Source organism: Heterocephalus glaber, unplaced genomic scaffold (assembly GCF_053883595.1).
Source record: "Heterocephalus glaber isolate CG9 unplaced genomic scaffold, H.glaber_assembly_v1.0 deba00001532, whole genome shotgun sequence".
In the NCBI taxonomy this organism is placed as follows: Eukaryota; Metazoa; Chordata; class Mammalia; order Rodentia; family Bathyergidae; genus Heterocephalus; species Heterocephalus glaber.
Genome location: NW_028258330.1, coordinates 24,747,860 through 24,763,648, shown reverse-complemented (window position 1 = coordinate 24,763,648; position 15,789 = coordinate 24,747,860). Strand labels below are relative to the sequence as shown.

The following is a 15,789-nucleotide window of genomic DNA, read 5'->3' as shown; positions in this document are numbered from 1 at the left end:
AAACTCTTAATCCTTCTATCTCAGCCCTCAGCCTTCCAAATGCTGGGATTACAGGAACATGCTAGCCCACTCAACTACAGATTAGTGTTTGACAGGTACAGGGAGCATGGAAGGGAGGGGTTACCAAAGGCAAAAGGTATGAAGCGATTGGTAAATTCTCTGCGCCCCCAATTTTGAGACAGGGTCTTGATAAATCACTAAATTGCCCAGGTGGGGGTCAAACTTATGATCTTCCTGCCTCAGCCTTCCAGAGTGCTAGAAGTTTACCATTCTAATTGTAGTGCCAGTTTCACAAGTATATATACTTGACATATATACATGTCAAAATTTAGCAAGCTGTATGCCTTTAATACCTCTAGTTTATTGTGAGTCAATTATACCTTAAGCTTTTAAAGAGAAAGAATAAAATGGCCAGGTGCAGTAGCACAGGCCTATAATCTCAGCATTCTGGGAGGCTGAGGCAGAAGGATCACAAGTTCAAGGGCCAGGGATTTAGCTCAGTGGTTCTGCCACCTGCCTTTCAAGTGCAAAGTCCCGAGTTCAAAAACAAAACAAAACAAAAAAACAACGCAGCTTCCTGGGGCCGGGGATTTATCTCAGTGGTGCCATGCCTGCCCCACAAGCACAAGGTCCTGAGTTGGATCCCTGGTACCACAAAAAAAACAAGTTCAAGCCCAGCCTGGGCAACTTGGGTAGGGAGACCTTGTTCCAAAACAAAAAATTTAAAAGACCCTGACTGGGTCCAATCCCTAGTAACAAATATACATACACACTACACACACACAGACACACACACACACACACGGAGAATAAAACAAAAGTATATTCAAGGAATAGTTCGATCCCCGGCACACACACAAAAAAAAGTATATTCAAGGGAACAACTGATAAAGGTTTAAAAAGAAAGCACTGTTTAAGAGGAGCCCTAAGAATTCCATGCAATTTGAAACAGCTGGATATGAAAAGACAGCAAAACAAGCCAAATGAACATCTATACACAGTGAGATACACAGGTCTGAAAAACAAAAAGGAATCAATTCTGGAGAAACAGAAGACAGAGCAGCAGCAGAAGGTGACAGGTAACTCAATACCTCATTAATCTATTTCACACTATTTATAGTGCATTCCCCTTGATCTGTCAGCTTTTTAAAATGCAAAAGTCAAGATTCCTCTCCTGGCTCATTTCATTGATAAATACAAATAGTACAACTGAAACACATGGCCCACAGCTTCTCACAGGTCCTGACCAGACACTTAAAACTTGGTTCAATTTGCTTTCAAACACTATTTTTCAAAAAGACCTAACATACCTTGCATAATTCATCTTGATAGGAAGTATTCAAGGAGACACACAGTTTAGAAAAAAAAATCTGAAACAGATTTAAGTTGCTTCAAACAAGGAAAAACCACATATAAAAATAACAGCCCATGTTATAAACGCATCACAAATGTCATATTTTAAATAACCCAGTGAAAAGGAACTAACAGATCATTCACATTCCTAGCTCAATCAAAGATCTATCCTTTACCTCTTTTCCAACCTTCTGCTATAAAATCAAATGCCATCTTCTCAATAAAATCTCTGAATTCCCTTGTCACCACACTCCCTTGATAGTAGCTTCACTATGTTCCCTTGATACAATTACTTTCCTGCCCTTAACACTATACTATACTTGAACAATAATTATTTCCTTAAGTATTAGAGGTAGAGTACTACCCTACTCATCACAAAGTCTAAGCAATATTTTGTATATACTAGGTTCTAAAACAGGGGAAAGAGGTATTTTATGGCATAAGGGCAAAGGTAGCAACACCTAGAGAGGTCTCGAGACCAAACCCAAGTAGTGTCATAACCGCAGCTCACTGGGGCTGGGGGAATAGGTTCATGGGGGTTCACTACATTATTCTATTTTTTTACATACATTCAAAATTCTCCACAAATAAAACTGTAGGTTAAGATATGATTAAGCCCTTCTTATTCTTACTTTCCTACCTACTTTGCAACTTTTCTTTTGCCTTTTAACTTGATCTTTGCCAGTCTCCCCACTTTGTTGTCAACAGGTCCACTGGGTCATTAGACATTTAGCAAATGGTGGTTAGGAGGATAAAAGACAGACCCTTTGCACAGGCTGGGGAATTCCAAATGCTAGACTTTTGGCTCCACAATGTCTGATTCAGAAGAACTGCTGGGAGCTATTAGTTTAGCTCGCCCACCCAGGCATGTAAGACTTCTAAAGTTCCTTTTACACTACTCTCATATGTCTCTCATTTATGCCAAACAGTTTAGTGATTGTATGCTTTCCTTTGGCATGGGAACAGATCAGGCCCGGTTTGACCACAGACATCACAAGGAAGATCTTAGGATAAGGAATCCAGAATCAAACAGAGTCAAATGTGGAACTACAACAGTGTTTTGTTTTGTTTTGATTATTTTCTAGTGGCAGCAATAATTCAACAAAAATGTATTTCTTTTTTTTTGGTACCAGGGATCGAACTCAGGTCCTTGCGCTTGCGAGGCAGGCGGTGGAACCACTGAGCTAAATCCCTGGCCCCAAAAATGTATTTCTAAATCTTCAAATACTAGTATATATGATAACAATATGTGAGAAGGAGTCTGGCCTAAATGAGAGCATTTGTCATTTTGTAAGCATCCCCTGTACTTTCCTACCTCTGAGGTTTTTGTTTTTTTGTTTTGTTTTGTTGGGGGGGGGGGGATACTGGGAACAGAACCCAGGGCCTTTGTATTGATCTACATGCTCCCAGCCCTTTATAAAACCTTTTTAGTCTGAGTCAAGGTCTCACTAAATTGCTGTTGCCCAGGCTGGGTTTGACCATATGCTTCTCCTCCTTCACCCTCCCATAGTGCTAGAATTACAGGCATGTACCACAACCGGCTTCCTACTTCTGTGCCTCTGCTAACACTTTCCTATATACCTGAACTGTGGCCTAGATTGATCTTTGCTTATATTTGCTTTCATCCTCCATCTTTGGACTGTCAAATCATACTCCTCCTTCAATGAATATGTACCAACTATTTCCCCCTGCACAGCCTCATGGCACTTAGTTCCTAAACTCTTGTTCTCAATTCATCCCTGCTCCTACACACCTATGAGCCATCTTTATTTCTTTGAAGGCCACAGGCACTTTGTAAAGCGCTTTTCTTCTATCAAGAATGGGATGGTCAGGCCGGGGATTTAGCTCAGTGGTTTCACCGCCTGCTGCACAAGCGCAAGGACCTGAGTTCGATCCCCGGTACCAAAAAAAAAAGGGCATGAGGATCTGGGCAAGGTGGTGCATGCTTGTAATCCCAGCACTTGGGAGGCTGAGGCAGGAGGACTGCTGTAAGTTTGAGGCCAGCCTGGGCAACATAGTGTGTTCAAGGCCAGACCGAGCTATACAGCAACACCCTATCTCAAAACACAACACAACACAATAAAACAAAACAAAAGTGGGCATGAGACCTAAAAGCTCAATCAGGCTATTTTTTTGGACTCCTATGTGAAATGCTAAACAAGTCCTCTTATGCTCTTTCATGACAATAAGGCATAAGAATATGCAGCATTAAAAGTTAAGCCAGCTTGGCCAAGGATTTAGCTCAGTGGTTCTGATGCCTGCCTCGAAAGTGCAAGGTCCTAAGTTCGATCCTCGGTACAAAAAAAAAAAGTTAAGCCAGCTTTAAAAGGATTTAAGACACTTAGCAAGATAGAGAAGAGAGGGCTGGGGATTTAGCTCAGTGGTTCCCCCGCCTGCCTCACAAGTGCAAGGTCCTAAGTTCGATCCCCGGTAGCAAAAACAAGATAGAGAAGAGAAATCAAGAAGCCAAGTTATTAACTGGCATCATAGAGCTGTTGTATCAACTAATCCTCAAGCCATTCCATCATACTACCTCTGGATCTTTTCTAGTCCACACGTTAACATACCTCCTTTGTCATTTATGCCCTGTGAGTTCTCAGAAATCAAATCATTAGAAAGTAATTTTCTTTTCAATACTCAACTATATAAACTCATTTATTTTGGTATCCTCATAAGACTTTCTCCACTTCTTCCTCCTAGATAATACATACAAAGCACTTTATTACATATGAAACACAAGTATATGGTATTAGTAAGACATGTTCAAACCACTGAATAAAAATGCAACACTAATTTTCAGCCAGGGATTTAGCTCAGTGGTTCCACCGCCTGCCTAGCAAATGCAAGGTCCTGAGTTTGATCCCCGGTACCAAAACACTAATTTTCATATATGAATCCTCTTCCCTACTTACCATTAGTCATATGAAATTCTGCAACAGTAGGGACAGTCCTATGCAGACTTCTTCAAACATAAATTCAGTTTTCCTTCCTACCAACTACATAAATTTACCAGATGTCTGGCCTTATTAAAAGCAAGATCTGTGGCAATGATGGAGTTAACTAGTCCACCAGAAATTCAAACCTGAAATCTGGTTTAGTGTTCTAAGCATATGACTCTCCCTGTCCACAGAGGAGAACACAGGCACTAGGCTCTAAAGCTGTATATAAGCTGCTTTGTAGCAGACTTGTGTATTTTCAAACAGGCCCAAATTATAAAATAAATTATCCACATTCAAAAAATAGTATTTACCCAGGGAAAGCAGAGCTCTCCTGGATAATCCTTTCCTGGAAATGCAACCATCCCTCAACCAAAAGGATTCCCAGAGCTGTAACACCAGCACTGAGATAACGATCAACCTTCCAGACCCCACCAGCTAATCCTTGAAAGTTGGCCACCAAACCCTGAATGTGGGCCAGTATCAGATAGATTGTTCCTTTCTAGCCACCCAAGCTGGAGTCCATTCTTATCTTCACTCTCACTTATCAATTACAACTATTTTTCTCCTGTTATAACAGAAAATGGGCCAGGGATTTAGCTCAGTGGCATTCCTCCTGCCTCCCAAGCACAAAGTCCTGAGTTCGATCCCCAGTACCAAAAATTCCCCCAAAAAGCAGAAAAGCAAAGGATTCCCCCCCCAAAATGTATTTAAAATCAGGTATTTTACCAGAAGTATGCTTATAACTGTAATCACGGCGAATCAGGAGTCTAAGGCAGGAGGATCACAAGTTTGAGGTCAGCTTGAGGTACACAGCAAATTCAGTGAGAACTTGTCTCAAAGAACAAATAAAAGGTTCAAAGCTAGTCTGGGCAACTTACTGAGACCCCATTCCAATATAAGCTAAAAGAGGGTCGGGGATTTAGCTCAGTGGTTCTGCTGCCTACCTCACAAGCGCAAGGTCCTGAGTTCGATCCCCAGTACCAAAACAAAACAAAACAAAGCTTGGGGCCAGGGATTTAGCTCAGTGGTTTTGCCCCCTGCTGCACAAGCACAAGGACCGGAGTTTGATCCCTAGTACCAAAAAAAAAAAGCTTAAAGAGTCTGGCTATGTATGTAGTTCAATGACAGAGTGGTTACCTAGCATATGCAAGCCCTTGGATTCAATCCCCAGTATCAGAAAAGAAGTTTTAAATTTGGAAAACATTTTTTGCCATTAAATGCATTACTTGGGCCAGAGATTTAGCTCAGTGGTGCCACCACCTGCCTCGAAAGCACAAGGTCCCGAGTTCGATCTCTGGGACCAAAAACAAAAACAAAAATCATTACTTAAAGAGCCCAAGGATACAGCCCACAAGCTTACAATACACCCAAGTTCTTTTATAGAGAAAAAACAGCATTTTACAAAATGTTCTAGGTAATACCAATCCCTTGAAACATTACCACAGAGGAATAATCTGTGGTAGTCAAATGAGTTCAGTACACACAAGGCCCTGAATTTGATCCCTAGCACCACCAGAAACAAAAATGAGAGAGAGAGAGAGAGAGAGACCAACCTGAGTCAAAGGTTGATAATAAAGGTCTCATTTTGGATCCTCTGATTCAGAGAGACCAAATCAGTGAAAAAGTCCGGATTCATCATTTATCTGTTCTATTGATCATTTTGAAAGCAGTCTTTCAAGTCCTGGCTTAGATGACATTTTCCACATGCAAACTTTATTCTACTTCATCTTCATCTGTCTTGTTCAGTTTCTTGAGTGCACAGGTCATACCACTCACTAGGTATCAAGTTTCTTAAGATCTGGGAAATCTGACTTACATAAAATTCCCAGCTCTCTGCCTTTCATAAATAAAGATATTAAATATATTTTTAGGCTTCTGAAATATGTACAAATCACAATCTCCAGACTGCAGAGAAATAAAATTTGAATAATCAGAGACAAATATTTATTGTAAAACATATATAAATTAAATAGTTTATAATAAATTATACCTAAGAGATTAAGGAGAACAATAATTTTTAGAAAGGCTCCTGAACTTAGTAGACTTCACCAAATACATATACAAATGGCTAGCTCAACATAGTTGGATTATGTCTTATAATGTGGCTAAGGACATGAACAAAGCCGCTTCATCCTGTGAAATTAAACACTGGAACGACTACATACTCAGATACTGACAGGTGTAAAGAGCTCCTTAGACCATCATTTAAATACACACCTGCACTCACTTAATTCTGCTTGTGACTTGATTCTTTTTTTAAGATTTCTTTTTCTTTTTCTTTTTTTTTGGCGGTACCGGAGATTGAACTCAGGACCTTGTGCTTGCAAGGCAGGTGGCAGCACCACTGAGCTAAATCCCTGGCCCTGTGACCTGATTCTTGCTCTAAATGTTGCAATACAAACCAGATGAGTAAAGTAAGAACTAAAAAAACTTTCCAAGCCTTCCACAAATAAACAGCTCTCAGAGTAGTCTTCAGAGAACAGTCTTCCTCACAAGGAAATATAATTTAAGATTTTTACTTTATTAAAATCATTTTGAAATTTTTATCTAGCTTTATTGAAAAATGTAGGCACACACAATGATCTACCAGTAGTCCTCTAAGAAGCTCATTTTTAATTCTTATTTGGGTTTGTTGTTGTTTTTGTTTTTCTTGTGACAGGGGGTCTCGCTATATAGTCCAGGTTGGTCTAGAACTATGTAGCCTTGGCTGGGCTTGAACTCACAGTTCTGCCTCAGCTTCCCAGAGTGCTTTGACTATCCACAGGCATTGTCATATTTGGCTTTGAATTTGGGTTTTGAAGAATTCTAAATTTTTAGTTTTGCCATAAAATATATTTATTAAACACAGATTTTGGTGTAGTTAAAAAACTGTTCTAGGCAAAAACTTCAAATAGACATTTTTCCAAAGATATACAAATAGACAATAAACATATGAAAGGATGATCAACATCATCAGTCCCCATTGCTGGAAAGGAGGGGACATCACTGTGAGATACCATACCCACTAGATGGTTGTAATCAAAAAGACAAATAATAACGAATATTGGATGGGTGTGGTAGCACATCCCTGTAGTCCTGGCTACTGGGAGGGCAGGCAAAGACAAGAGGATCAGCCAGAGCAACACAGTAAGATCCGGTCACAAAACAATGTAAAATAAAAATAAGTATTGGCTAAGGTAGCAGAAAAACTGGAATACTTATAACACTGCTAGTAAAAATGTAAAATGGTACAGCCACTCCGGAAAACAGGCAGTTCCTCAAAAAGGACATTTCTACACAAAATTAGTAAAATTCTTAACAGCCAAAAAAGTGAAAACAAATCGAATATGCATCAACTAAATAGGTAAGTAAAGTATCCTAAATCCTGATGCCAAGCACTGAGACCAGATCTCTTCTAGAATAACTGAGTGAAGTACATGTGTTCTTCCATTACCATTCCATTATGAGGCTGGTGATCAGCAAGGTCAACTTGGGCCAGCTGCTCCCTACAGCCTATCCACTGTGTAATATGTATTACAAACTGCACGGGTGGCAAACTATTCAATAAGAATAGCCCAATGAAATACAGTAAAACCTTGGTTTGTGAGTATAATTTGTTCTGGAAACATGCTTGTAATCCAAAGCACTTGTATATCAAAGCAAATTTGCCATAATATGGAAACTCAGATGATTCATTCCATGACCCAAAAATATTCATATAAAAATGATTACAGTACTGTAATATAATACAAAATAATAAAGAAAATACAAAATATAAAGAAATTAACCAGCGCAAAGACCCGAGTTCAACCCCCGGTACCCCAAAAAAAAAAAAAGAAAAAGAAAAAGAAACCAGCACTTACCTTTGAAAACCTTTGTGGCTCGTGTGAGGGAGACAAGAGAGGACAGTTATTGTGCAGGACAACTTGCACTATCACCAATGGAATCACTTTTATCTACTGGCTCACTAGAATCCTTTTCTTTTCATGCAACTTTTTTTTGGGAGGGGTACTGGGAATAGAACTCGGGACCTTGCACTTAAGAGGCAGGTGGCTGAACCACTGAGCTAAATCCCTAGCCCTTCATGCAACTTTTAACAAGGAACCTATTCAATGACACTTGCTTTTGCTTCCTTTTGAGAATTCCACAGAAATGTGACGTTGCTTTGTCATTAAACACATTAGATTCATTGCACTACTACAACCTTATTCGGGTAGTGCTTTTCTAAAAAATTTTGCACTGTTTCTCACATTTTACACATCTTCCTAATCTCATGTGAAGTGAGGGATTCCTCCCCTTTTCCTCCTCCTCCTCTGTAGATATGATCTCCTCCATAACCTCTAGCTGTTGGAAGAGGAACACTGACAATCCCACAGGAGGAGGGGTGGGAGAGAGTGAAGAACCATTGGCTCAGATGTCATCATGTGACCTTCAGCATCACACACTCATTTATCAAGTTAAAATTTATTAGAAATGTTTGCTTGTCTTGTGGAACACTCACAGAACAAGTTACTCACAAATTCAAAGTTTTACTGTAATGATCTTTGTTGAGATCTGCAGAATTGAAAAACAGTTCCTGACTACGCCCTTAGAATTAGGATCAAATGAAGCTGGGCGTGGTGGCACACACCTGTGATCCCAGCACTCAGGAGGCTGAGAAGACTCCTTTGAGTTCCAACCCAGCCCAGGCTACAAAGTGAGACCCTGTTTCAAAAAAAAGGGGGGGGGGGCAGGATTTAGCTCAGTGGTTCTGCTGCTTGCCTTGCAAGCACAAGGACTGCAGTTTGATCCCCAGTACCAAAAAAAAAAGAATTAGGATCACATGTTCATCATTTTTCCTCAAACCTCCACCTTATGAGAAGGTACCTACCAATCCGTAATCACTCATCTGCATAAACCATTCCTAAATCAGTTTCCCAGCAAGGCCTTTAGGTCCATAGTCAGCTAGCTTCCAATCAGTTAGCTCACTGGATAACAAAGTTCTTTCTCCTCCCTTCACCTTTAAGCTTCTTGACTAATTAGCTTCCTTCCTGGGTGAAGACCCAGCCTTCTGTGTGGTGACAATTTTGTTACTGTTGCAAATATCTGATATAGCAAACACTAAACCTGTTCCTAGGGGGAAGACAGGGTTGGAATCTTGAAGGCTCTCAGTCACAATATTTTTGTCAATCAGTACATAATTTTTTCTGTTTAAAGCACCACATATAATATATAGTATATAATACATAAGGTGCAGTGTCACTGACAGCCTGAACAAAGTTTATTCAAGGTATTTCCCAGTAACAACAGACTTTTAGAAAAACTAGTATGCTGTAGTACTTCAGCATGGTGCTAACAGGCCATTTTCAACAGTAAAGTGACCAATAAAAAAACACAAAATGTCAAGCCAGGAATGGTGGCACAAAACTGTAATCCCAGCCTTGGCTACATAGTGAGACCCTGTCTCAAAAACAAAATAAGTCAAACCAAAAAACCCCACAAAAAGTAGAAAACCATGGCACTAAATACATGAAAAGGATTTACAGTACGAGAACTGAAAAAGGTGGCAGTATCTCCATGTTCAACATATCATCTAGGAACATGTGTGAACTATTCAAAACTTTCTCCATTCTGCTCATACATACTGACTTAAATGATCACACATACTGACTTCAAGATTATAAATAAAAGCTGCATGATGATATACATCTATAATTTCAGCACTCTGGGAGGCTGAGGCAAGAAGATTACAAATTCAAGCCCAGCCTGGAAAATTTAGAGGGTTAACAAGACTCTATCTCGAAATAAAGTATTAGAAATGTAGCTCAGTGTGAAAGTCCAAGGTTCAATTCCCAGTACCACCCAAAAAACACCTTAGCCAGTAGGCAAATTCTCAAATATAGTACCTATGAGTAATGATCAACTATACATACAACATTATTCAGCCATAAAGAGAATGAATTAGCTAGGCACAGAGGCACATACTTGTAATCCCAGCTACTTGGGAGGCTGGGGCAGGAAGATCATGAGTTCATGGCCATCTTGGCCTACATAGCAAGACCCTTTCCCAAATAAATAAATTTGCAACAAATTAATTTTTTTGGAAATGAGATTATTTACAAGTGTGTCGTGTGGCGAACCAAGCAAGTTCTAGAAAAACAAGAGGACAAGAAATATTAAAAATCACACAAGAAGCCAGGCATGATGACAAACACACCCACATTTAGTAATCTCAGCACTCTGGAAGGCTGCAGCAGGAGGATCCCAAGTTCAAGCCCAGCCTGAGCAATTTAGACACTTACAGAGACTGTCTCAAATAAATAAAAGGATAAGAAATTACCTGAGTGCAAAAGGCTTGGGTTCAACGCCCAGGATGGGGGAGGAGGAATCATTGAAGACCCTCTTAGGCATTTTCAAAACTATATCCATATAATATGCAACAGAGTGAAGAAACCACTTCTCTATTCAAACCCTCAGATCTGGATTCCAAAAATACTATCACAGAATCCAAAAACCACAAGAATATGAAAAAGGAACCAGGCATGGTGGAGCAGGCCTGCAATCCCAGCACTTGGGCGGCTAAGGCAGGAGAACTGCTGTGAGTTCAAGGCCAGCCTGGGTTCAAGGACAGCTTGAACTATATAGTGAGATCTTGTCTCAAAAACAAAACAAAAACAAACAACCCCAACAACATGAAAAGGGAAAGGCTATCTTTTTTAAAAGTCATCAAAAGGTCACCCAGCCACCTAGGTTCCTCCTTTCCTAAGAATTCTTAGCCTACACAACTTAAGAGTAGGTCAGTTTTGATTTTATTTCTTTCCCTCCCACCCCACCCCACCCCATAGAACTGGAGATTGAACCCAGTGCCTTTACACTGAGCTACATCCCCAGGATTTTTTTTTCTAAGACAGTCTCACAAATCACTAATTTGTCCAGGCTAGAATTAGAGGTGTGTGCTACCGTAACTTGCTCTGATTTTCTTAATTAAAAAACTGAGATTTATAAGGAGACATTTCAATTTTTATCTAATGCCAACTAAGTACCAGGCACTGAGTTACACAGCTCTCTAAATTAAAAAAAAAAAATCAGGGCAGGTGTGGTGTCAAACACCTGTAATCCCCACACTCTGGGACGCTGATGCAGGTATATCAAAAAATTTGAGCCCAGTATACCTAAAATGTACCAATAAAAGAATTTTAAAAAACAATTTGAGCCCACCCTGGGGAACTTAGTAAGACCCTGTCTCAAAGTACATTTAAAAAAAAAAAAAAAAAAGGTTGGGGGCAGGTGTATAATCCCAGCACTCAGGAGACTGAGGCAGGAGTATCTGCAAATTCAAGGCCAATGTGGGCTACATAGTGAGTTCAAGGCTAGCCTGAAGTACATAGTAAGGGCTTGTATCAAAACAAACAAACAAATAGAGGTTGGAGATGTAGCTCAGTGTGCAGGCCCTGGGTTGAATCTCCAGGACCGCAAATAAATAGATAATTAAAATACCTATACATTTGTGTCCTTAAAACACAGGTCTGGGACGGGGATTTAGCTCAGTGGCTTCGCCACCTACTGTGCAAGAGCAAGGAACTGAGTTCAATTCCTGGTACCAAAAAAAAAAATTACAGGTCTCCCGAGTGTTGTTGTGGCACATCCCAAGACCTAGGAGGTGACTTGGAGGCCGGCCTCCTGGACTACATCGAAAGTTCAAGGTGAGACCTTGTCTCAAAAAAACAACAACAACAACAACAAAAAAAAAACCCCAGAGCTCTGCTCTAATACCTGAGACAAATGTTAACTGTAAAACAAAAACATGAAGACATAAATTGAGCACTGTGGTGTTGTGTTCACCTGCAAGCCCCATTCTTCAGGAGGTTGAGAAAGGAGAGGACCAAGTTTGAGGCCAGCTTGAATAAAGACTCTGTCTCAAAAACTAATAAAAAGGGCTAGGGCTGCAATTCCAATGTCAGCATTTTCCTAGTACATCCTAGGCCTGTATTCAATCCTCAGCACTGCAACCCCACCCCACCCCACCCTGACCCCCACCCCCGCCAAGAGTCGTGGACTAAATTAAAATTCGGAAAAAAATTAAAGAAAAAAGTTAGCTCTTAAACTGAAAAATTGCCCAGTCTCTTCATTTGCTCTATTTTTCTTTGTATTTATCTCTGACTGGGTTTTAGTATATATTGTTTATTTATTATAAGACTTTACCCTCATCCACTTCTTAAAATGCTTTTGGAAAATAAGAATTCACCATCTCAATTCACTATAAAGTCTACAGTTTAATCCACTACATCATCTAGTATATATGTGAATCACCTGAGAAATATTATTAAAATGCAAATTAAACCAGGTGAGGTAGTATAGGCCTGTAATCCCAAGCACTTTGGAATGCTAAAATGGGAGGATGGCAAATTCAAACCTAGCCTGGCTGACTTAGCGATTTATCAAGACTGTCTCAAAAAGTTTTTTGAAAGGACTGGGGATGTAGCTCAGTCTGAAGGTCCTGGGTTCAATCTCCAGTACCAGCAAAAAAACTCCTCAGCAAATTAAGTAGGTATGGGCCAGAACCCAAGATTCTGCAATTTTAGCAAGACCCTAGGTGACATAATGCTACAGGTTTCCCCAGAATATACAGTGTGTAACTACTTTCTTCCTGAATAAGATAGGGTTGGTTTTGTTGTTTGGTTTTTTTGAGACAGTCTCCCTGTGTGGTCCCTAGCCTTGAACTCACTATGTAGTCCAGGCTGGCCTCGAACTCAATGCAATATTCCTGCCTCTGCCTCCTGAGTGCTGGGATTACAGACATGTGCCACCAATGCCGGTTTTTTGTTTGGTTGGTTTTTTGAGACAGGTTCTCACTGTGTAATTCAGGCTAGCCTAAACTCAGTATGTAGCCAAGGCTGGCCTGAAACTCTCGGAGATCCTCCTGCCCTGGCTTCCCAAATGCTGGGATCACAGGCCTGCACCAGCATTTGCAAGGCTGAATAAGGTTGACTTGATGCTGCCTGCCCATTCTTGTCCAGTTTAAGGGTAAAGGTATACAACCAACCAGCTTCTGCAAAACAATCCTTAAAGGTTTATCAATTCTGTTTTCTCTTTGTCAGGCACCATTGTTTGGTTGGATTTGTTTTGTTTTGTTTTGTTTATGGAGTCCAGGCTGGCCTGCCCTCAACCTTATGAGTGCTGGGATTAAGTCATGCACCACTCTGCTCAGCAGGCACCATTCTTTAAACCTTTCAAAGGGGAGATTCAATTTTTTTTCCCCAATCATATTTAGGGGTGGGAGGGGAAGCGCTCATAAATGCTAATTCCCTTGTATGTCTGTCTGTCTGTCTGTCTCTCTCTCTCTCCCACACACACAGACACACTCTGCGGATTTGACCCAGGGCCTTAGCACTGAGCTACAGCCCTAACCCTTTTTTATTTTGAGAAAGTTTTGCTAAATTGCTCAGGCTGGGCTTGAACTTTTGAGCTTTCTGGCTCAGCCTACTGGACCACTGGGATTACAGGCATAGGCCACCATGCTCTGCTTGTCCATGCATAACTGGACCCTTCTCAAATGCACAAGCCCCTTGAACTAAGATGCATAAAGTTAAACCTTAAGTATAATAGGGCAAGCAAGGGCTAGGGATTTAGCTCAGTGGTTCCACCACCTGCCTTGCAAGTGCAAGGTCTCAAGTTCAATCTCCAGTACCAGAAATAGAAAAAGAAAAAAGTATAATAGGCCAAATTCCTAGCTCTCTTCCTGTATCCCAATGAGATCATCTATACAACTGGTTGCTCCTTACATCACATTGGCCACCTTATCTACTTTGCTGTTTCTCTATAAACATCATAGGATGTGATCCACAGGATTTCACTTTTGTTTTCTGAAAGAATTTCTATGCCTGGTGCAGTGGCACACAACTGGAGGCCAAGGCAGAATGATTATGAGTTTGAAGCCAGCCTCGGATACATAGTGAGACCCTATCTCAAAAAACAAAGGAACAAAAAACGAAGAAACAGTAGGATCGAAGCTAGCTCCAGCCAGCTTGAGCTACACAGTAAGTTCAAGGCCAGCCTGGACTATATAGCAAGATGCTATCAAAGAAAAAGATGCTAAGGAAATAACCTATTCATGATGAGAATCACAAACACTCTTGATCTTCCAAGAGTCTAGAACTACTGAGTCCATATTTCTGTTCTACTGCTCAGTGCACAGGAGCCATGACCTTCATTTTGTTCTATGTTGCCTAATTAAAGGCCCTTTGCTTACTGTCCAGTCTCCAGAGAAAAGAGTTTGCTGGTGTATAGATATTTCTACCATATATAGCCTTTACCAGTATATATGTTACTATATGTAACTTTTGGGGGGAGGGGGTGAGACAGGGTCTCGATATTAGTTCAGGCTGGCCCTGAACTCACAGCAATCCTCCTTCTTCAGCCTCCCAAGTGCTGGGATTATAGGCATGCACCACCATACCTGGCTACTATGTATAACCTTACAAGGAACTCTCTCAGAGAATATAATGAGTTGAAAATACCCTTAAGTAACTTTTTAAAAAATTGAAGCTACATTTAAACAACAAAACCTGTATTTTTTCAGAGTCAATTTTTTAAAAAGCCCACAAATTAGCCAAAAGTATACCTTTTTTGTTTCACTTTTGCTGTTACTGCTCTGACCAGAATCAACACTTGTGCCAAGGTAAAAGCCGTTCTTAGGTATATGTGGTTGGGAAGAGCTGGAAAAGCAATCAATTAACTCTTCTCCTAAGTCTCACCAGCTGTGTTTTCCTGATGACACCGAATCTGTCCACCTGCTCCCACAGATGGTACAACTACAGTTAAAGTAAAACACCTGGTTTGGTGCACCTATTACATTAAGTTAGAACAATGCTAGCTGCAGCTCCTCCAGCCCCAGGTCAGCATTTTCATCTCATTACCCAGATGAAGACCAATGACATTTATAATATCATAAAATATGCCTTTCAGCCCCTAAAACAAATACAACAATTGAAGTTGCCATAATAACAATGTTAAAGGCCAGGGATTTAGCTCAGTGGTTCCAGCGCCTGCCTCACAAGCGCAAGGTCCCTAGTTCGATCCCCGGTACCAAAAAATAAATAAATAAAAAATGTTAAATTTTCTATAAGATATGATATTTCTACTTACAACTATGCCTGTTAATCTGGTGTGGTGGCCTATTGCTCAGCAGACTGAAGCAAAGGGATCACTTCTGCTCACAAATTCAAAATGAGCTTGGGGGCCAGGGATTTAGCTCAGTGGCACCGCAACTGCCTTTCAAGCACAAGGTCCTGAGTTCGATCCCCGGTACTGAGAAAAAAAAAGAAGAAAAGAAACCAACTTCGATGGGTCAGGTGTGTTGGCACACAACTGTAGTCCCAGTACTCAGAAGGCTGAGGCAGGAGGATCACCGTACTCTTAGCCCAGCCTTAGCTAAACAGAGTTCAAGCCCAGCCCGGACTACAAAGCAAGACTGTCTCTAAAAGAAAAAAAATTTTTTTGGTTCTCATTAACCATTTCCCAAACTATCTAATTTACAACT

General features: G+C 40.5%; 2 protein-coding genes across 14 annotated transcripts in view; one reads left to right on the top strand and one right to left on the bottom strand.

Moving 5' to 3' along the window:
• The window catches only part of Cbfa2t2 (CBFA2/RUNX1 partner transcriptional co-repressor 2), a 134,954-nt gene that overhangs the window by 96,219 nt on the left and 22,946 nt on the right, over nt 1-15,789 (bottom strand). For 2 of the 13 annotated variants that reach the window (XM_087188875.1, XM_087188876.1), the window contains one exon: nt 15,396-15,557. The exons of the other annotated variants lie outside the window; for them this stretch is intronic. The gene's annotated coding sequence lies outside the window, so the exon portion shown is untranslated. The remainder of the gene's footprint in view (nt 1-15,395; nt 15,558-15,789) is intronic. 13 annotated transcript variants of the gene reach the window in all.
• LOC106007969 (large ribosomal subunit protein P1-like) overlaps nt 1-15,789 on the top strand; it is a 51,447-nt gene that overhangs the window by 21,639 nt on the left and 14,019 nt on the right. The window lies entirely within an intron of this gene.